The 23,193-nt window shown below is 44.5% G+C and overlaps 1 protein-coding gene across 10 annotated transcripts in view; it reads left to right on the forward strand.

Annotated features, from left to right (window-relative positions):
- Positions 1 to 23,193, forward strand: part of GHR (growth hormone receptor) — a 1,023,550-nt gene that overhangs the window by 379,816 nt on the left and 620,541 nt on the right. The window contains exon 1 of one of the 10 annotated variants that reach the window (XM_078675025.1): positions 7,730 to 7,836. The exons of the other annotated variants lie outside the window; for them this stretch is intronic. The gene's annotated coding sequence lies outside the window, so the exon portion shown is untranslated. Of the gene's footprint in view, positions 1 to 7,729; positions 7,837 to 23,193 lie in introns of those variants that run through there. 10 annotated transcript variants of the gene reach the window in all.

Below are 23,193 nucleotides of genomic sequence, written 5' to 3' on the forward strand. Positions count from 1 at the left end.
GTGACCCTGTCTCAATCGCTTCCATATACACCTTGTGAAGCCTGGGTACAATTAGGTCGGCATACTCTTTATAGAATGCCGCAGTGAGGCCATCTGGGCCTGGTGCTTTGCCCGTCGGCATACCTGCTATGACCATCTGTATGTCTTCGGTCGTAATCGGCAGGTCCATATACTCCCGTGCCCCGTTATTGAACCACGCCAGAGCTATGGTATCAAGATAATCAGTGATTGTCTGATCTTCCGGCATCACCTCGGAGGTGTATAATGTCTCATAATATTCTGTCAATGTACGCAATATGTCGGGTGGCGTTCTAGCCGTATAACCAGCTTCGTCTTTTAGCTCCATGATATATTCCGCACCCCTAGGTTTGCGCAGCATGTAGGCTAATGTCCTTCCCGCGCGGTCCCCCTCTCCATAACGTCTAGCCTGGGCATATTTAGTAAGGAATTTCACTTCTCTGTCTGCTTCCTCCTGATACTGGGTGAGCTTCGCTCTGAAGTCAGCGCGGGTCCTATCAGTGGGCGTCGCGAGCAAAGTGGCTTCCAAGGCTGCAAGTTCCCCTTCCAGTCTATCTAGTGTCCGTCTAATAGAGCGCAGCACTCCCGTTTTTAGCGTCATGCAGTGACCTCTAGTGACCACCTTGCAGGCCTCCCAAAGCGTACCCGGCGAGTCCACAGACCCTTCATTTAGTTCAAAGTATTCTGATATCTTAGTTCGTAGCTCCTCCCTAAATACCTGGTCCATGAGTGCATGCGAGGGGAATCTCCAGCTAAATGGTTGTACATATTGTGTCGGTGTGGCAAGCGTCACCCCCACTGGCGCGTGGTCAGATATGGATCTCGGCAGGTGCGTTGCCTCCAGGACAGAGGCATGAAGGTCTCTAGACAGTAGCCAGTAATGCAGCCGTGACCAGGCAGCTCTGTGTGCAGTTATACATGTGCCCGTGCGTATCCCCGGGTGTAGGAGCCTCCAGGAGTCTACCAGTGCCGCCTCGGAAATAATGTCACTCAGCTTGTCAGCCGCCTTCGGGTGGTGCTCCCGTGTTGTACCCTGTCTGTCTAGAGTGTCGGAGAGGACCACATTGTAATCACCTCCCCACAATATCGCAATTGGGCCAAATGCCTGCATTTTGTGCCACAGTTCGCCAAAGAATGCAGGATTGTCATCATTCGGACCGTATACATTCACCAGCAACACGTGCATTCCACACAACGTACCCTGGAGCATTATATACCTCCCCTCCGGATCCTTGACAACCGTATGCGTTCTCCAATGTAATCCTTTGCGGATTAAAACCGCTACCCCTCGTGCATAGTTCGAGTAGAATGCATGCTCTATCTCTCCCCACCTAGTGTGTTTGAGCATCGATGCATTAGTGTCTGTTAAATGGGTTTCCTGCAACAAGCATATGTCAATATGTTTGCGTATCAGATAAGAGTGTATCAGCCTCGCCTTCCGTTTATCATTCATGCCCCTTACATTCCAAGATAAACATTGTATAGACGTCATATCTGCCTCTGTGTGTGCGCAAGTCTGCATGCTCGTGTCATAACGCCATCAGTGAGCGCCATTGGTTTCCCTATCAGGTGGGCGGACAGCACGCGGAGCCCTGGGGCCTGTATCGTTTGGGATCGCACGAGCAGGGCCCATCCCATATCAATCGAGTGCTCAGTCTTTCCCGTCCGTACCCAAACCAAGCACCTCTCAATCCGATCGCACACAGTAAGCATTGTGGTGTTGTTAAACCAATTATACAAAAGTGACCAGTTCAGTAAAACGCAAAGTAACATAGACAAGCAAAACACCCAAATCCCACGCCCTCCCTTCCCTCCCGCTCCAACCCCCCAATCAGGTTGTGCATATACCCCCATCCCTCCTTCCAACCAGCTTCAATTAACCATAACATTAATCTCGTTATCCAGTTCGTGGGACTCATCCCATGGGGTACGCAGGAAGGCGCCATCTAACCCCGCGCTTATGACAGGGTGATCGGGCGCTGGCCTGACTATGCCAGCTCTAGGACCCCACGCCACCCATATGTGAATGCAGCAGTGAGGTAACGTATTAAAGCCCAATGAGGCCAAACACATACAGTGCGGACAGCAAGGTTTGGAGTCTCAATAAGAGTCATGGCCCATTCAATTTACCCAACCACTACCAGTGCCACCCAGTGTCATTCAACGTCACTTAGCTGCTCAGTCGCGGTCGAGTCTTCTGGCTCCGTTTGTCTTTTCTGCTCCCTGACAAGTTGTTTAGCATATTTCAGTGCCGCTTTCGCATCAACAAAAAAGGTGGGCTTGCCTGGTCCCCGTACCCTCAACTTTGCCGGGTATATTAGGGAGTATTTCGTGCCGGATTGTTGAAACGCCTTCTTCGCCGGTAGGAACTCCCGTCGAGCCGCCTGTACCTGGAGGGTGAAGTCAGGGTACATAGCGATCCGATTTCCTTTATATTGCAAGTCCGCCATGCCACGTGCCAGTCGCAAGATCGTGTCGCGGTCTCTGTAATTTAGGATGCATGCCAATATGGGTCTTGGCGGTGCTCCTGGTTTGGGCTTGGGCCCTAGAGATCTATGCGCTCTTTCCACAAGGAACATCGGCGATAGTTCTTCTCCAAAGATGTCCTGCATCATTTGTTCAACGTAGCGTTCCATGTTTGCTATGTCCGTGGATTCCGCAACGCCCGTGACGCGGACGTTGTTGCGGCGCGATCTCGCTTCCAAATCCTCATTTTTCTGTTGAATCAGGGCTAGCACTTTGTCCATGCCCCGCACTTTTTTGTCGAGGTCCGTTTGGCTTTCTTCCGTTTCAGTTACGCGTGTCTTTAGCACTCCAACTCTGCCCTCTTCTTTGTCCATCCTCTTCGTCATGCTATCCATACGCGCAGCCAGGGCATCCATTTAGTGTCAATTCCCTGCAAGCACGTTTTGAGATCCTGGAACATGGATCGGATGTCTTCCGCCAGCAATCTGTCCTGGTCACCTCCCGTTGCATCCTGCTCAGGCTGGTCCGGGTTTGCCGTTTTGTGTTTGGATTTATCGAACGTGAGCCTTGGTTGCCGCGTATTGGGTTTACCCATGATGGCTTCCGGGCACGATGCGTTTGGATAATCGTGTGGGGAAGCTGGCGCACCGTGCTGGTGCGGGTGCTGCGTGAGCGGGTGCTCCGAAGCGTTTTCGCTCAGCGGAGTACCCAGGGAACAGATTTAACTCCGTCTCGTGTGGCGTGGAACCAGAAGGACAGGTTCTATGCGTTAGTGCTCGCTCGGGACCGTTGCACTCCGGGGCTTAGGATCTGCTCCGGTGAGGTGCACAGGTACTCTGATCATTGATTATTGCCTCTTCTAGCACTCTCGCAGTCTAATGGGAGCAACTCGACGACAATTGGTACCTGTGGTGTTGGTCATGGAGCCCCCGTCAGCCCAGCCTGTCTCCTGCTTCCGATCCCAATCCAAGATGGCGGTTCGCGCCGTCTTCTTCACCCCTGCTGGTCGTTCCGATGTCCTGGCTGCATGCGTGGGGCCTCGGACAGTGTTCAACTTCAAGTTCGCCGCTGCCCCACTGATTTCTCCCGCAAGGAGTGGTGGTTGTGTGGGGCGGACGCCGTCCCCTTGAGCTCTCAGGCGAGCGACTTCGCCCCCGCAATAGTGCGCCCACAGCCGGTCACCTAAATCAGGTGGCGCTCCGTCGCAAGCCCGCTGCGTTTCTACCGGCTGCAGATCCGGTCGCCGCACACTCTCGGATGTCGGGCGATTCACCACATCAAGGGCTACGCAGGGCTAAGCAGTCGCTCTCCGCTGTCCGTAGGGTCCGTGTGGTCCGAGCTGCAGCGTCAGATAATGCAGATAAATGTCGGATTATTGTGCCCGATCGGCGGAGCTACGGAATTAGGCAGCCATTCCGCTCGGCAGCCAAGCCACGCCCCCACTTGCATGTATCCTTAAGATGCCATATCTATATTTCATGTAAAGTGTCTTAGCAAGTGGTGGACGGGCCTCATCAAGGAAAGATTCATATTGTGCAGTATCTTGAAATGAGAGGAAGTTGGTCGTTATAGATCCATACGTTTTTCCGTTCAGCACATTCCAGTCTTGATAGGCCCAAAATGATACTTTCAGTATTTTCCTTGAGACTTGGGATAAACTATGCGGTTCATCCCAAACGTGCGCTAAGCCAATCCTGGTAAGCAAGGATCTAACATGTCTGAACCATAAAATATTGTTGCAACTATCCAATTCCAGTACTTCCATGAGACTATTTTTATAAATGGAAAGTTCTGGAGTTGACCACAATCTTACCCATAGCATCAAGGGTCTCAAAAATGCATGGTGGTCAGTACATTTGAGGTTTAAGTCTAATACAAGTGGTATTAGAGGTGTACTGACGGGTAGTCTTAAGAGTGCTCTATAAAACTTGTTTTCGCCAATGCAAATACTTTATCGCACACAGGTCCCCACAGTTCTGCCCCATACAGAGCAGCAGATTGCGCTTTAAATTTAAAAACTTCTAATACTGGCGAAATGGCTTTACAAAGACTTTTGCCATGACTTTTAAGGATAGGCAACGTATTTTGAGTAAGAATTGTTTTGCTTCTTTCTATCTGGGTTTTCCATGACAAATTAAAATCCAAGGCCACCCCCAGATAGCTAAAATTCCTAACATGTTCAAGTTTATGGCCATTCAAGAACATTGCTTCCTTAACATTTTTATGAGGGTTAATCGCCAGGTATTTTGTTTTTTTAGTATTGATTTCAAGGCCCCTTTTGCTGCAATATGACTGGAATCTGTCTAGTAATTTTTGTAAACCCCTTGGGATTTGGGAGATAAGTATTGTATCGTCAGCGAAAAGGAGGGCTGGGACCCTTTCGCCCCCCAGTTTTGGTGAATCGTTAATGCAATCCTCCAAGTAGATTGGGATATCGTTGACAAACAAAGAAAACAATGTGGGGGCCAACACACATCCTTGATGGACCCCTCTCCTTATCGATTTTGGGTCAGTTAACTCCCCCCCCAGGTCCCCACCTTACTTTGGCATAGTTGTTTTCGTGTAGCCTTATTATTTGCGTTAATAAGTTAACTGGGAGCCCTTTATGCTGAAGCATCTCCCACAAGATTTTCCGGGGAATAAGGTTGAAAGCAGCTCGCAGATCAACAAAGGCTACATATAAATGGCCTTTACGTAGTGTGACATACTTCCAGCATAAGTAGCAAAACCGTAGGACTTGGTATGACCAGCCACATTGTCACATTTTAATTGGCCATCTTTCAACCCATATAAATGGGTTTCTCTGCTAGGACTAATTAGATTGGCTGGTGGCATCTAATCAGAAAAGCTGTGGGTTGCCACACCTCCTTGGATCATACTTTGAGGTCTAGGGGGTGTCCACAGCTTTCCGTGCTTGGGTACAAAACCATAGCCCACTTGAGTATCAGATTTTTGAAATATTTTTCATATTTTAACCTAGATACGGACAATTTCACAGATTTCATATTTGGGCATACTTTTTCATCCAACCGTAGCTGTACCACATCTGACCATTATTATGTGCAAAAGTGTGCGTGCAAAAGTGCTAGTCAAAGTACAGCTTATAACTATGTGAGTACAGATTTGAGCTCATGAGTGCAAATTTGAAAAATGCTCTTGCTGTTGTATAAGCTGTGGTGGCCTGGGTTGGCCTGGACACTATTGCTAATAGAGAGAGGTGATGACAAAAGCATGAATGGCATGTTTTGTAGGTTGGGTATATATTGTTGAGAAAGAATTCAAAGATTGATTGCTGCAATTAATGTATTATCTCAGTTCGCAAATGATGAACAAAAAAATACATAGGCACAAGGTGCATAAGGCCCTTTGTGGGGGCATTATTGAGATGGAACTCTGCACTGTTGCCTGCTTTATAATAATACAATAATACATGCACCATTCACATGTGAGGAAAACAAGTCGAAGCCACTTTTGGGAGATTTGAATCTATATGATATCAACTACAAAGTCTGAATGGCAAACACAGCTGAAAGCAGTGACACACTGACTTCCTTTGACAAGACACTTCTCAGTCAGTTAGTGATGCATCCATGTGTGATATGCCAGTATGAGATTTACAGTAATGGGGAAAGGAAATCAGAAACTGGAGAAGCAGAATATTAAGTCTTATGTGGAATACACAAAACGATATCTAGAATTCTAGGAATGTATGGATGGCTTGGAATAAGCATAAGGCATAAGGGTCCATTGTTTTTGTGCTGAACCTTTCTACTAGGGACATAAAAATAAAAGTAGATTAAATTATAGTGGTCTTCAAAGGATATGTTAGAGGTCTGAAATGCAGCTGAATAACCGGATTAGAAGGAAGAGAGCAGGACATATTGGTAATAGAATCACCACAAACGACAAGCAGTTGAGCTAAGGACAAACTGGAAGAACAACTAAAACAACCAGTACAGTGATAACAGCATTGTAAGAAATAGTGCTATTGTCTAGCTGTCAATCAAAAGAGAAGGAGTGGTAAATGCAGTGAAGGATATGGTAAAATAGGGATCCTTGTAAAAATACTTTAACACAAATCCCTTTAAAGGAAAAGTCTTGCCATATATGTGCATGTAATATTTTATACAGCAATAAACTAAGTAATGGCACAATTTATATAGTGATGGAGCTGAGACTACAACAGGCCTCACCACTGATCTCCCGGTTTAATTGTTTGTGGTACCTAAAGGATAGAGGAAATCAAACGTACAGTCAAAGGAAAGAGGTGTTTGGCATGGTTTAGGGAGTTTGGCACGACTGCGACTTGCAGTGTTTCTTCCATGGTGGTGGAATGTAAGGAAAAGTATCATAAATGTTGGTGACCCATTTTGAAAAAGAGACTGACAGGCTCCACAGAAACTCGGTTTCAACGTATGAGATTGTGTCAAATAAGTACTAGAATTTTGACTATACGGCATCAGATCTAGAAATTCAGCGAGTGATAGCTGTGGTCTGTACGTCTGTTGCTACATTTCTACGGCCACAACTCGTAGTCATGTAGCGTAGCCTCAGAGTAGGCCTAGGATCTGCGACCTAGCCCTGTTCCACCAACATCCTAAAATTAATCTGTACTGTTTTCCCTCCAGGAGGCACTACACATAGATGAATACTCTGAGTCATGTACCGCATCGTGATAGTCGAGGGAAGCTTTCCTTTATCAGGTATCACATTTAGAATGGTCTAAATGGGTCACAATTCGCTGTGTAATGGGGAGGAATTTTGAAAAAGTTAGAATTCATGAAATAGACAAAAGTGTATCTTAGCAGTGAGTATAACCCATGGTCTGAGCAAGGTCTCTGGAATTCGAATATTCTGATTTGGGCTTGGCGGCATTTGTAAGCTATGAAGTTCCATGTTTAAAAGTATTACGGGAAGCCAAGGAAAACCCCTGTGCCCTTCACTATGCTGAATCCGGATACTAGGAGATGGTAATGGCCCTGAATATTTACATATTCCTGTTGACTGAGAAGGTTGAAAAATACCTTCTATACTGTGTACTGTACCATACAATCATGTTTGTGCTTACGTTACCTCCTACGTGACTAGTTATTTTAATGTCCCCTTGCCATGCTCTGTCAGCACTTCTGGGTAATGTATATGGATTTTTTCTAAACGTACGAGTTAATAATTAACTTGACTGCATAGCTCTAAATGTATGTGCCAGAGTCAGACTGTATTGACTGCTGTGGTTTCTGTGCATCTAGGGCCTTTTGGTAAAATTAGAACCCGGACATTCTTCGTGTGGACCACACTGCCTCAGTTAGTGCAGTAAGTTTCAGACTGGATTGTTTCAAACGGATAGTGAGGAAGGTAACTATCTATTTTATTTGGTCCTTACACAATATACAATACATACGAGGTCTATTGCTCAGAAGGCAAGAGTGATAGGAATAGTTAGGCAGAAGGAATAGTTTGCACAGTAATTCATTTGTGCGGCTGGTGGGCACAGCACTAAATTCTGGGGTCAGAGAACGTTTTCATTATTAGACTTTGACCAAGTGCAAGAGAAAGAAATGCAGAAAGGGGAAAAGGAATAAGAGTCAGATAGTTCAACAATAACAGAGGGAGAAAGCAGGGGTTAAAGAACATACAAAACTGAAATAGGTATGGAGAGGAAATGTAAGGTGGTGGAAGAAAGTGACGTGAGGTGTGACAAGTAGAAGGTAGCTTTTGTGTTCGAAAAGCCTGGCCCTGAGTAATGCCTTGGAGGGCGCCTGTTTTTTTTCTTTAAAAAAACAAAAAAAAATGTAGCCCTGTGTTTATAGTTATTGCAACATGTAGGATACTTTACAAGCTTGATTGTTAAGCCACACATTGTAATCTGTATAAGCACAAAAAAGTGCCATTATATTTTAGGATTTTGAAATAAATATATTTAAACTACCTGTGATCAGGACTGTTTGTGCCTCTCAGCCTAGAAATGAACACTGGCATAGCTAATAGGTCTGTTGTTAGCTGCCTTTTAGCTTTGTCAATATTTCTTTTTCTTTTGTCATGGTTTGTGTAAAACTCTATTGTTTGAGGAGGTGCAGGGCCTTCACTAACATGAAAAGCAAAAAAAAAATGTTCAATCTCAACAGGTACACCTAGCCACACTCTCCCCTTGCACCAAAGGGAACTATTTTGTGTGTGAATGCGCTCGTTGTGAAAGACAGTATTGCTGTTATTCGCAGTGACATTAGCCAATGGGTGAAGTGGGGGTGAAATACTGCCCACAGCTGCGTGCTGTAGTGGGTGAATGATACAACAGATCAACGGATGAAGAGGGCTGGCTGAAAGATCCTATAGCTAGAAATATTATGCATAAAATTTAAGTAAACTCAAAAGGTATTGGCTAACCCAGAACTCAAAATGGCTACCGTGGTTCCAGAATGCAGACCCTTCGGTTGGATTGTATCTGGGATTTAGTTGTGAAGTAGCAGGGTGTGCTTTCGTTCAGGACTTCAGTGTATTGGTAGAGCTGTGTGTGAGTATCCTGAAACAGAGCAGCATGCTGCAGGGGGGCTCGAGGTGCATTTCTGAGCCTGGGTAGTTCCAGTTGAACATTGAGGTGCATTAACTGAGCTGCAAGCCAGCTTCAAGTAATGAAGTAAATGGAGCAGTGCAGGGAAAGTTCGATGAAGACTGAGATGCAATGGTGGAGCTGGTCGGGATTGTGAATAGCATTGTGTGTGTGTGTAACCTAGGAATAGAACAGGATACAGTAGGTCTGGCTGGAGGTGCATCTGTGGAGCTGTTTGTGAATTCTTATACAAGATGAACAGTCCTGCTGCAGGACTGGATGTGGGAACATCAACAGAGCTGTTTGTTGGTGCGTGTACTGAGTACAAGAGGGTACTGCAGGTCAAGAGCGTGGTGTATAAACAGACCGATGTATGTTTCCCGGTACTGGAATAACAGAGGAAGTGCTGTGGGCGAGTGGATATGCCTGGCAAGTGTCCCAGTCTGTACAGCTGTGTAGGGCGATGCAGGGTACAGGGCAGGCGCAGAGCCCCAGGAGAGGCTCCCACACATTTCTTGTGAAACTCACTCAGAAACAAGTTGAACTGAGGTTGAGGTTCTAATTAAGAAAAACTGGACTGTGCGCCCAGGGGCCTGATTCACAACTGCTGATTTCATAAACACTTACATTAATAACTTCATAGCTCAGCACGCACTTGGCAAAATATCATTCGGGAACTATCCTGCAAAGCTTTACTCCAAAATAAGAAAAATTGGCAGAAACCACTTATTATTGGACAAAGAATAAAAATATAGAAACTTTGCTGGTACATTGATGGAATGCATCTCTTTTTCCTTGAAAAGAACTGGAAGCATGGTGTCTTTTTTACTGCAAGGAGTACTAACACCTAAATTAGGTAGACATATATATTAATCACTGGAATTAATGCAGATCTTCACATCATTTGAATTGTCTTGACCCAGTAGTGGTGGTGAATGAGGCGAGTCCTCGAGATAACGCACACTGTCGCAAGTTGTGTATAACCATTTCACACACAGAATGAATTCGCCAAAGCAAACCTAAGCATAGGTTACTTCCATCTTTCCTACTTACGAATTGGACTCCTCACTTGGATCTCTGTGAGGTCTGATTTTGTTGGCATGTGCGCCTTGCCTGGGTGAATAGCTCTTCCCAATCAAACCTAGTCAGAGAGCGAAAGAACCAGAAGGCTTGTGGGGTGAAGTGTGATCATTGCAGGTGGAGATACGTGTACTATCCTCAAGTATATAGGCATTCAGGTGTGTTTCACCATAATTTCACTAGCTTCTCCCTTTTGATGTTATATGTGTGAGGGCATTCACTGGATACTGTAGAGGAGCATGGTTTAATGTTGTAGGAAGTGGCCTGACCACATTTTGACATATCCCTGATTCTTTTTGTCCCATGAGCAATATAGTTTGTTGGCAATCAAATATGTATTATCATATCCCACCTTAGCTTTCCTCTATCCAGATACTGCCACAAGAGCAGAAGATGCCCTCCTGTTCGAATGACTGTGACCCCACGTCATTTGTTGGTGGTGCCCTCTTGTCACGATTTCACAGCTAGTTTGTAGTCAAGGGTGCTGCCTAAAGCTCACATTTAGAACACAAGCTCAGTCATAGACATCTTCTAGCTGCTGGCTTCCTTACCAGACTGTTGGATGCTGTCAGGCCTCCTGATATCACCTAAGACTCCTAGCCACATGCCACCAAACCCTGAATATCATCCCTCTTCAGGATGGTTCAGGTTGTGAGGTGGTACGTGTATAAGAACACAAGGGAGAATTGAAGGTCGGGATTGTGGTACATAGATGGATCTGCCTTTAACATCTACTACCAAAATAGGATGCATGCTGCAGGACTGGATTTAGGAACATTACCATAGCTGTTTGTGGATACATGTCCCAGAGTAGAAGGGGATACTGCAGGTCAGGGGTGATGCATAAGCAGACCTAAGCATGATTCCCTGTACTAGAATACCAGGGGAAGTCACTGTGGACAAGTGAAAAGGCCTGCCCTAGTTTATCACATTTGTGGCACTATTTCAAGGTGTAGAGATGATGGAACATGTCTTAAATCCCATTAGCTAAATGTGAATCACCTCAAAGCTGCTATGTGCCTTGCAGTTCTTTTTGTAAGCCTAGCTTAGATTGGAAAAAGAAGTTTTGAAGGGCAACTCTGGATCGTGACCTCCAAGAACTAATCACTGTAGATGAACTGTTTCACCTGTCAGTTTGAACCTCACCACCATTTTCTTATTTGAGTGAATTGATTTGTTGGCTCCATTGTTATCTACATGTCTCTTTCAGACTTCGGACTGGGAACCAAAACCCGCCCTGGCAAAGTGCTCAGCGGCCCCCCCCAGGGAGTTCGGGGTGCGGCCGAGCTGTTTGCCAGGGTCGGTTTAGGTCAATTTTGTTACAGGGGCCGATATTGCAGCTATGCTGCAAAAACGGCCCTGGTACAAAAACGGCCCCCCAGGAGCCTAAAACCGGCCCCCACCTTGGCAGCCCACCGGGGAAATGCCCAGTGTCCCCTACGGCCAGTCTGGCCCTGGTCTCTTTCAGAAGAGGAGGTTTCCAGGTCATTTAATGGGCCTTGTTGGGTGAGAGCAAGGATTCTATCAGCTAGATTCATGAACGAAAAATCGGCTTGCAAAGGGCCAGATTCTCAGAATCTGGCCCTTTGCGAGCGCAATTTTTGCATTTGGTATTCATCATCCCAAATGCAAAAATCGCTATTTGCGAAATCGCATATTTGCGAGGAATTGCATTTAAGGAATCTCTATTTGAGATTCCTTAAATGCAATTCATTAACAAATTTGAAATTGCGAATTCGCAATTTTTGGCCGCTATTTACCACGAAGTCAGACTTCGTGGTAAATAGCAAAAAAAAAGAAAAAAGCACTTTAGTGCATTTTTCTCAGTTGCATGTTGCACACACACATGTCCTTTGGACATGTGTGTGCGCAACACCTGTGTAAGTTTGCATTTATGGGGTGCTACAGGGTGTCCTTTGGACACTCCTGGCACCCTTGAAATCGCATCCTTATTTGCGATTAGCAAATTGCTAATCGCAAATAAGGAATAACTCCCCATTCATTCCTTTGGGCCTGTAGGCCCATAGGAATGAATGGGAAGTTATTCCTTATTTGCGATTAGCAATTTGCTAATCGCAAATAAGGAAGATGTAGGAATCGCAATATTTTTTTGCAATTCTTACACGAATCCCGTTTTGCAAGTCCTTAATAGCGATTCCTTAATAATCGCTATTAAGGACTCGCAAAACGGGACTATGATGAATCTAGCTGTATGTTCCTAATATGCATCTGTTCTACTTCTGAGAAAGTCAGCAGATAGGAAACGTTGCCACGGAGTAAAAGCTGAAGCACAACTGTATTGAAGCAACTCATTGGGGAGGATCTACAATCTACCTAGTGTTCCAGGGAAAAACAGAGAATGCTATTTTTGAACTAGAGACGACTGTGAATCCTGCCTTCCAGTGACTTCTTTTACTGAATTTGGATCTAGAACACTCTTGCTTCACCCTTTGAGCATGAGGATAGATTCTTCCTAAGGGTGAGCCGGAAAAGAGGGAGAAAAAGAGAGAATATTCAAAAATGTGCCTAGCTGAGGGACAGAAAAAAGAGATCTAATAAATGCAAAGTGAAGTTACCAGGATCGGGTCCATGGTGTGCCAAACCACAGTAGGCAGTAACATTGAATCTTCAACGTACCCAAAGGCATACATCATTTACTCCAACTGAAGTAGAAGAGTGCAGTGACAGTTGAAAGAGGAAATAAAATAAATCAAATCTGGCATTAGTAAAGTACGAACTACTCACCCCTAAGGGTCTCAAAGCACTGGGGACCGTCTGGGAGAATAAGTGAGCTATTGCCAGGAGTCACATGGTGCTGAGCTGAGCTGCCACCGGTGCCTGGGATCGAACAGTGAGCCCTGCGCTCCAGAGTCAGCCGACCTGGCCGCTGCGCCACACCTCTTCCCAAAGAGGAAGTGTCATACGAGTGAGGCAGATAACTAGGCACTTCCAAGCAACTAAGGAATTCAAAGGCTTTTATAGGGAATCTGAGTGGGATCTCAGAGAAGAAAGGGAGCCCAAGTAGCGTGTGGCAGTGATCAAGGAAAGAGGGTAGTCAAATAAATATATCCCATAAGTCAACAGAGTGACCAAAAGGCAGCATATACTCACATATGAGAAGAAAATTTGCTATTATGAGAAATCACCATATACAATAAAATCATAAGACCCCACAAGGCAAACAGTGCTCATTTGATTCCCTTAAAAAATATATTTTTTTAAATCGAAGGAGATAAACCATAAACCACCTAACCACCTGCTCCTTTATATTCTGAACAGTGATGTAATGGGAAATAAAGTGCCTCCATGCAGCATGTGGCGAGGGCCCTCTAAGACTCTCATATCTCATAAGTATTCCTAAGTCTTCGTCGGCATGGATGACCCTTAATTGGTGGGGCCCTCAACTCTGGAATGTAGGTGCTGCTGCAAAGGCTGATGAAAATACCGCACTACTGCATTCCAGATTAGATCAGCTGAACTAGTAAGTGAAGACAGTTGTAAAATGAAATGGCAGCTGCGGCTCCTCTGTAGTGGCAGAGGAGCCTCGCCTCACTGCTCAAAGCCAGCAGTTGAAAAATAACATTTTGTTTTTTAAGTGATGGCTGAGCCGTGTAAGGAGGGTGGGGCCAGGCCTTGGCAGGGAGGAGTAGTGGTTGGCACTGTGAGTGCGCATGTTGGTTTGGCTGACTGTCTTAAGGACGGCAAAACCGACATGAGCACCTAGGTTTCTCCAACCCAGCTGTGTTCCACAGCCGGGCGGAGAAACAGCACAGACTCCCTGTGCCCAAGCGAATGTCAAACCAGCCTGCCCAGGCCAATCCTGATGCTGCTCCCATGCTTGGTAATAGCATGAGAGCAGTGCCTGGATTGGATGGGGAGTCTGTGATGGTGTCCCAGGAACTGCCGAGAACAGAGGAGCACTGAAGTGTGAGGTGGCTGCAAGCACCAGGTAAGTTTCTTATTAATTCCCTCCACCCCCCTGCTGCCCTGCCACTGTATATTTAGCGGCAGCTGCGACTGTGAAATGGTAACAATTAAAGACTGTTGCAATATATTGTGCAAAGTCATGAGAACAGAAGCCAAACCTGATGAAATACTGTCACACAAATACCTAACTGAAAATGTGTAGTTTCTGAGTCTGCCTGTCTGGCCAGAAGAGCCAGCACTCCCTATATACTTGTTGGGTTGCAGTCTGTGTTTCCGGATTAAGGCAATGGTGAGTCCGGCACTACCATACAATGAGGTACTATCCAGTGCCATCCATTTAGAGGACAGAGAAATGGCGGTATAGAGGACACTAGCAAACCCGCCGCAGCGCCGGGACACCTCCTGGTTGAGGTAGCTGTTCGCGCTTTAGAAAATTCTATAATATTATTATTATTATTATAAGTGAAGGAAAAACACACTAAAGAGAATAAGTAGGGATAAGGCCTCTCTGATCCCTTTCTTCCAAGATATCCTACGATGAGTGTGAAAAAAAGTCTTTGACATGACGCAGTAGTGTTTAGTTTAAAAAGAAACCACAGCAGACATTTTGTTTAAAGCAGAACTTTTAGTAACAACGGAAAATAAACAATACATGTTCTAAGATAGAAAGTAAGCAACATGGCTGTTCTAATCAATGGGAAGTAAACATCCCTTAAGAGGGTGAAGACCACAGAAAGGGGAAATGAGGACGAAACTAAATCCTCAGCTCCATCATGACTCGTGTAATCCTATCCTAAAATGTAAATATAACATAGAATTTAATGGCCAAATTTACCAAAAAATCAAAAAAATTAAGGCCAAACAAAAGCTCATGAGCACCTATCACTTTGAATATGTATTCAATAACACAGACCATCAACGTGTCAGTAGTTATACGTTTAGTCTTACTTATGGAAATATATGCATATTCCCCTCTCCACCAGCAGACTCCCAATATATATTCTTTCCTTCTTATTGAACAAAAAAATATAGAAATCCAAACGTTCTCATAGACACAAGGCAGAGGCTCAACACAAAATGATGGAAACCCCCTAAGAATGTGATGAGGGCCCTCGACTCTCCCATATCTGACAGATATTCATGCACATGGGGTTGAATGGGACCCCCCCCTTAAAGGGATGGGGGCCCCATGGAGGGCTGCCCCCGCATAATTCGTGGCCATAAAAAAGTGCAGGTCTATGTTGATTAATATTCATTTTTACCTGGGAGCTTTATAAAATTTGCAAAAAATGTAAAACATTCCAAGGTTTGGGGGGATGATTCCCCACAGGGACAGAGTAGTGTGGAATTCAGTTCAAAATGTCCGAGGGGTAAATTTAAATGACATCTAAACGTTCCTAGATTAAATTCTATCAGTAATGCCCTTTCCTTGATGTTATCGACATACTGCAGATATGGCTCAACCCCCCTTAACCATTTGAAGGCTCATAATTTCTTTCAAATTGGCCCTCATGACCTCACTGTCTTCCCTATTGGATGCTGCCCAAGTTAAAAAATAGTCTTACTTTTTGGTGGACTCCCCCTTCAAGATGGCAAGTGGATTGGACAAGAGTTCGGGTCTTCTCATGGCTTCCACTGATTTTTGTATATAATTCAGCCATGAAAATCTTAGGCCATGGTCACAAGACAGGCAATCCTCACGATTGAAGGAGGTCTCTGGATTGCTTCAAATGAATGCACATAGAAGAAGGGGCGCCAACTCCACCGAATCAGTGACAAAGGCCTAAACCTATTCTTCATGTATGAAATGGCGTGAGCTACCTAGTCCAAGGCCAAGAAGCCGCCTACAAAAGCATTTTTACTCCCTCTGGAGGCTATCACAGTCTCTATACCCCTATATACCAGCCCCATAGATGGGGACAGATAGACATTTTAGTTGATAAATTTCCAATAAAGGTCTTATAGGTTTGCTTCCTAATCTGTTGGATACATTGAATAGTGTGCCCTCAAAGCACCTGTTAAAACATGAGCAACAGTATGAAAGACAGGGCGCAAAACTGTTGTTAGAGTCAAACATCACTCCCAGGTAAGGGAACTCACTGACCTTTGAACTATTAGATCCCTTAACAGATATCGGTCTTACCTTGGTACACTGCTGCCCACATTGCATATAGTGTGAATTAGCAATGTTAGTATCCATAAAGGATACAAAGTTGTCAACCAATGCCCGAAGCCCATTAGGTGTCTAGAAAAGCCGGACCGCATCTTTGGCGTATAATAAGGACGACCCTTACTAAATCATGACAGTTGCTAATAAGAAAATAATCTAGATCGTAAATGTATAAGAGAAAGAGAATTGGTACCAAAATACATCCTTGGCGAACACCTTGTGCATGGGAAAATAGAGGCATTCATTCTCTATCTATGCCAAACCTCACCCTTGGTGAGAACTCACAGTGCAATCCAACTCAAAAAATCAACCAGATCCTCCAGCATGCGAATACGTTCGAGAATGGACCATAGTTTGGAACAATCAAATGCACTGCTCATGGCCATAAAGACGAGGTATATAACTGTCTTTTTTGTTGTAATTGTGCATTTCCCTAACAACAAGTTAAGATTAAGGCATTGTTCCTGTGTCCCCAGGCCTTCCTGAAAGCCATATTGAGCCCTGCTCAGGATCCTGTTCTGCTTGACCCAACCCTCCATCCTATGAAGAATCACCCGGCCAGCTACCTTGACCACGGATTCGAGGAGTGAGATTGACATTTAACAGCGAGGATTCTGTCTGAGGCCCATTTTGAAAACTGGAACGTTAGTGGCTTGCTGCCAAGAGGCGGTAATCTTGCAGGTTGCTGCAGCATTCAATGTAATGGTGATAATGGGGGCCCGTAGTTCAGTATTTTTCTTTATACATATCCATTGGAACCCAGTCAGGTCCTGGGTCTTTGTTTGATGGGCTACAAGGTTGAACCTAATAGATAAAGGAAAGGAGGAGCACCATTCATCAGACTCGCAGGGCTTTTGGTTCGCAAAGGGGTATATATGCTTTAAATGATCAATCCAGCTCTGCGGGTGTAATGTTTGAGCCCACCATCACTCTTATTTGTGGAATGCAGTTTTCTATAAACAATGGCCCTGAATTCTTTAGAGTTCTTTTTGTTGAAAGATATAACCAGCCCACTACTAGCTTCTTCCTTGAAAGCCATCTTACGCTTTTGAAGGGTAAGCTTATAATGATGTCTGGCTTTGAGTATGGTTTTCGGATCTCTGGGCCTGTAGTTTAAGGCATCCCAGAGATTTTGATTTGTGGCCAGCAATCCCTGTCGAACCATGATAGTGAGGAAGGATTTGATACAGCTGTTGAGCGTTTCCAAGAAGAGATTACCTCCAGGGATAGATAACTTTCAGGTAAGTGGTATATGATCAAACTCAAGTTTGCCTTGAAAACCTTGGCTGTTACACAGGGAATATTAATCCCCTTCCATCTAAGTCTAAGTCACCTGTCCTTTGTATCTAGATTAGTTATTCCCTTCGCCATTACAGGTACTATAGCCACTGGAGGTAACTCCCCCAGTAACAACACAGTCAATCAAATTGTTTAATAAAAAACATAATCTGTGATGGTAGCTTGTCTCCAGCCAACAAAGGTCGGAACATGTGGTTTGTGACTTCCCCCAATTTCAGCCAGTTTGCAGAAGTTCATCTGCAGCAGATTATTCAGAAGTGCCTGCCCTCTGTTATCTGTCATGAGCGAGACACTACCTGGGTTGCCACAGCAAAAGGGTCGGAGGTGGTATCACATTGGCCTATCTTAGCATGAAAATTACTCCCTACAGTTGGCAAGAACCCACCTAGCTTGCGCTAACCTCTGTGTTTCAATGTCCCCTTATCCTTAAATAAGACCCTAATTTGGCAAACTAATTCCACTACCGCAGTATGCAAATTAATCATAAAGAAGCTAAAATTGGTTGAATGGACAACCCCAAAAAAATTGAATTTGTGGGTGATTGCATGTGACTGGAATAAAAGTAAGTAGTTTGGCCCGCACCATAATTGCCAGCCCTCGTCAAAAGTACAGCTGGAATGCTTCAAACTTGTTCTAGGTGATGTCCCCCATTGTCCATGTCTCTTGTAACTCTATAATGTTATATTTGGTGATAAAAGTAAACCAATCTGGTCTTCCTTTTTGGACTGCAGCCCAGGGATGTTCCAGCTTATTCGAACTATCTGAATGGTGGAAGTTAGGCCCGTATAAGCAGACTGTATCATCAAAGTTGACGGGTTCATTGTTCGATTGACCCCACCTGGTTCCTTGTCATCTGTCCCCAGTCAATTCAATTTCTCCATGCCAGATAGGGCACTAAATATATTGCATGTCATGAGAGATGAAACAGTGGCTCTAGCCGCATGGGGCATTGGTCTGTAATCAGGCCCCCACTGGCAGGTGCAAGGCTGGCAAAATGGCGGTAAAAATAACCTACAGGTAAAGCTGTTATATGGTTATTCTTGAGAAAGGTCTAGTGCAAATTGAGCATGAAACGCTATTGAATGCTCAGAAAGAGCCGAATTCGTACAATTGATAACCACACAGTCCCCTGGCAGTTCCTGGCGCAATTGGTCAATCCAACCCACCCTTCTAACAAATAAGATGTCACCGTATTCTGCAAGGAGAAAGTCCATGTTTGAATTCAGCCAATGGCAAACTTTGTTTTTAAAGTTGGCATGTATTTCCGCTTTGGCTGAGGGTGGGAAGGGTACATTGGCCCGGGCCACAATATAAGGGCTGCATTCAAGTGGGCGATCAAGGCAGATAGTGTTTACAGCCGGTAGACATGCGCTATGTAGCATGATGCTCTCCCTTGAGTCCCTCTTCCCGTAGCCTTGCTTGGCATTACTGTTTTCCATTGGCCGATCAAGCCTAGGGCCCCTATTCCATTCAAGGCAAGAACAATACATATTTGGAGATCGGGTAGTCCATGTTTTCAGGCACCAAGGTGAATTCTTGTCCTAAATAAAAGCCATCTGCCCTAATTCATTGATGATGATTATAAGCAATTATTCTAGTGAAACAAAACAGTAACTCCAGTTTTAACAGTGTAGATATCACAGTTTTATTTGTTGACCCACTCTCTCATATTGCTCATCTGCCTGCTGTGATCTCAAGTCTTTATGTTGCTCTTCCATCTCTAATATCAAGTGTAAAGTTCACAAACTCACCTGCGGAGCAAGCGTTGTGGAAGTGATGAAGCTGTGTACGGCTGCAAAGCTGCAGCTCTTCACTGAGCCACACTGGGCCCTCCTTGTGGACAGCAGCAATACACTTAACATGCTGGGACCATAACATGAGTTCTTCCAGGGCTCGAATGGATCAACTTGGAGCTTTTCAGTTCATAGATCAAAAAACACAGATTCAAACGGCAAGATAAGTGTCATTGGGTTCCCATTTTTAGGTCGAGCCTGGACAGTGCATGCGCTACTCTCGAGGCATGCTGTATTCGAGCATAGACTTGAAGCCCCGCCCACTCTCAGCTCATATTTGTCCTTGGCTTGTGTCATTGTCATTCGTAAATGCTGGCTTCCGATTCATTAATAGGTTTGTTTGTCCCTCCTTAGTACCGCCTTGTCTTCATTTGTAACCTACCATGAGCGCTGGCACTTTTACTTCTGTTGTTACACAGAATGTCTGCAAGTACTATTTTCTTGAATGAGATTCTCCTACAGCAGGCACAACATGCTTTCCTGCAAAATTCAGGGTGCGCGCTTTCACTTTCCAAGCAGCCCGTGACAATGGCGGCTGCTTCTTTGAAATTAAATAGGTCTAGCATTTACAAGACTTTGAGCTATTGGCGAGATGAATGACAATGCCATTTATTTATGTGTTAATTATCAAAACAAATAAATAAAAGGCGTTGTCATTTACACCTCAATATCCCCTATGTTCCCCACAACCCTGCCCCTACCCATCCCTTCGTACAGTTTCTGTATTTTTCTGCAAATTGACTTTGTTTGTACACTGTGATATACCCTGGAAAGCGCTCTGATACCCTCACGGATCAAGTTCGCGCTCTATAAAACACTAAAATAAAAGAAATAAATGCTAGTAGCTTAAACTCTCGCAAATGCGAGACCTAGTACATTGCAAATGCTTGTTTTTATCACCTTCTGGCACTTGAGTGGCCATTGTCTGTGAAATGCAGTACATTGAGCGTCATGGACAGCATCTCATAAAGAGAACATGAGTGCTAGATTTAGATGCAGTCTCCGCTTATGTTTTTAATGGTTGAAGAGCTAGAGCAGCGCTATTTTGCCACCTTAGACCGTGGAAAATGCCACTGGAACATAAAGGTGTGTACTGCTTTTGCCTGGAAAAATAGCATCATTTGGTAACATATTTTAACCCCCTGGCTGCGGCCGGAATTCTGCGCCTGTGCGGCACATTCCGATTGCGGGCGTGGTCATGGCGGCTCCCGTCCGTCATCAGCACACGCCCACCGTAACTGATGATGACCGGGAGCCGTCATCAGCACATAAGGGGTTAAGTAAATAGCAGAACATAACACAATAATATACACATTAAGCAATGTAAGAACATACCTGGACATCACACAACAAAATAGTCAAAACATATCACAATACTCTAGTTACAGTGCAATGAAACAAAATGCCATTACAATGATGCGGCACAAAAACAGCAGAACACATCACCATAAATGTCACGCAACAGATTTACAAAAACATTCCTGAAACAGATTATTGCCTTCAGAAACACGTTTTCATAAGATGGTGGTAAAAGGTGTTTGGACCAAGCACTGTCTTAACGTACCACCAAGGACATGAAAGAGTGGCTGTAAATATGGTTCATGATCTAGCATGTTTTTCAAAGTTGCTGTCTGCACAGCAAGAATGCCATAATTTAAATTTCAAAGGTACTTTTAAATGTGATCTGTAACAATAGTTAGCTATGCAAAGAGAATGCATTCTAACAATAGTTTAGTTGTCTACAGATAGTGCTTAATATCAGGCTGTATAGTGAAGATTTGTGTAGCACTTTAGCTCTGTGTCCCTATGTCCACTATAAAAATGGACATATATCAGGCTTTTACCTACCATACTGTGCTGTCATGTGAGTGTGCCTTAAGGCGGCTGTCTACCAGTCCCTTAATAAAGTGCCGGCCTGGTAATAGCCTATGATCCTCATTAGGCATAGCCTATTGATTCTGATGAAATCAGTAATGAGAATTGCCAGCCCCATTGGAATTAGGAGAACCTTTGGCCCGGGCTTTGCCTGGGCCCATCTCATGCCACAGGAAAGCATGGTTGCCTTAATCCTGAAGCAGCAGCAGTGGCCGGGACCTCCTGACACCTACGTTTGTGGGTGATGAAGTCCTCTAGACTAGGTCAGGGCTCTTCCTTCAGCTCCCAATTGAAGTTGAAGTGTCATGCATGCCTTAATCCTCTTGGCACCAGGGACTGTGAGTGATGAAATCCTCTGGCATCGGTCATGGCTTTTCCCTCGTCCCTCGAACAGAGTTGGGGTTAATAGCACCCTCACTTGAAAGTAGACCTAATAAACAGCACTCCCCAAACATATATTCGACAATACCTTAGCAATACTTCTTAAAGTGTGTGCAATATTAACTCACCGCAAACAGGATTAAAGTATATTGGGCTAAAATAAATTTGCAAAATCCTTTACAGATGTCCTCATCAATATTTCAGCTTCTAAAAGAGCGTTGTATGTTTGGATGTAGAAACGTTCACGTGTCTACTCAAATGTATCCAACAAATCCTTCCCTTTAAATGGTGGGTTCTAAGGCGCCTTTCCTAGTTCTTGTTCAGCCATAAATATATATTCAGTCCCGCCAGGCTGTTTTAATGCCAGAATACTCGTTTTGAAGCTGCTTTTTAATTGATATAATAGTTCATATATTTTTCACAAACCTTCTTCTAAGTGCCGGTGTTGGCCCCTCCACCACCACCAAGATGTTAAACTTGTTCGGCAGCGTTTTCTTCATTTCTAACAGGTCTAGTGGGGGCTCTCCGTATTCCACTGTAATTGACTAAGTACAGTCTTTTCAAGTAAAAGCTGTGGTGAGATTGAAGATTTTTCTGCTACTGACCGGTTCTAGATCTATGAAGAATGCCCTTTTTCTGTAGGGCAGATCTTAACAGCAGCCTCGATTTTACCACAATGTCTCTGCAACGTTTTCCATAGAATTAAAGTCTGTCTGCTGTAGGCGCTCAATCACGGTGCATTCTGCGGTTTAAATGGGTTGTAGAGCAGCCAGACAATAAAAGAATCCCCTGGGTGGGGTATAAAAAGAACCATTTAATTTAACTTGTGAAAGCATTAATCTTAAAACCAGTGACTTGAGTCAAACCACAACTTCATTCTTTTTAAATAAATACATTTTAACCTAAGCAGAAGAGAAGCTGTCCTGCGTGAACGATGAATCACACGGTCAGCTTTTGTTAAGCAATATTCAAATTTGATGGGGTGTAATAACTTCAGATATCACGTGACATGTGCTAACAAAGCCAGAGAACATACAGCGTGATAAGAATGTTTCGTGCCCATCTACCTCTTCTTGTTTCTGATGAGAATGTCATTGTTCATACTGAGGGCGTAAAAAACATGGTCAGCTATTACTCCCTTTCACTAACGCGAGACCTTCGTAATTGATTGAAACATAGTGTAGATACATAAATTAATAATCGCCTTTTACACGTTTGGTGAGCGAAAAAGTAAGAAAAATCCAAGAAAAAAATCCCTTTTGTATTTCAGCCCTAAGGTATTGAAAAATGTGTAAAGCACTAAAGTCCAAGATGCATGAGTTTCTATGACGTTAATGTATGGAAGATGGACCATTGGGTATTTACTAAATCCACCTTGTCATCTAGTTTGGTGCACGTATGATTGTGTTGTATCTTCAGGCCCGGACTGGCCGTTGCGGGCACCGGGCAATCCCCCGGTGCGCCGCAAGGGTGGGGGCCGGTTTTGGGCCCTGGGGGCCGTTTTTGTTTCAGGGCCGTTTTTGCAGCATAGCTGCAAAATCGGCCCTGTAACAAAATCGACTGAAAACCGGCCCCGGCAAAGACCTCTGTCGCATGCCCAGGGGGCCGGCCGAGCACTTTGCCAGGGCCGGTTTTGGTTC

Source organism: Lissotriton helveticus, chromosome 2_1, assembly GCF_964261635.1.
Source record: "Lissotriton helveticus chromosome 2_1, aLisHel1.1, whole genome shotgun sequence".
Taxonomy (NCBI): domain Eukaryota; kingdom Metazoa; phylum Chordata; class Amphibia; order Caudata; family Salamandridae; genus Lissotriton; species Lissotriton helveticus.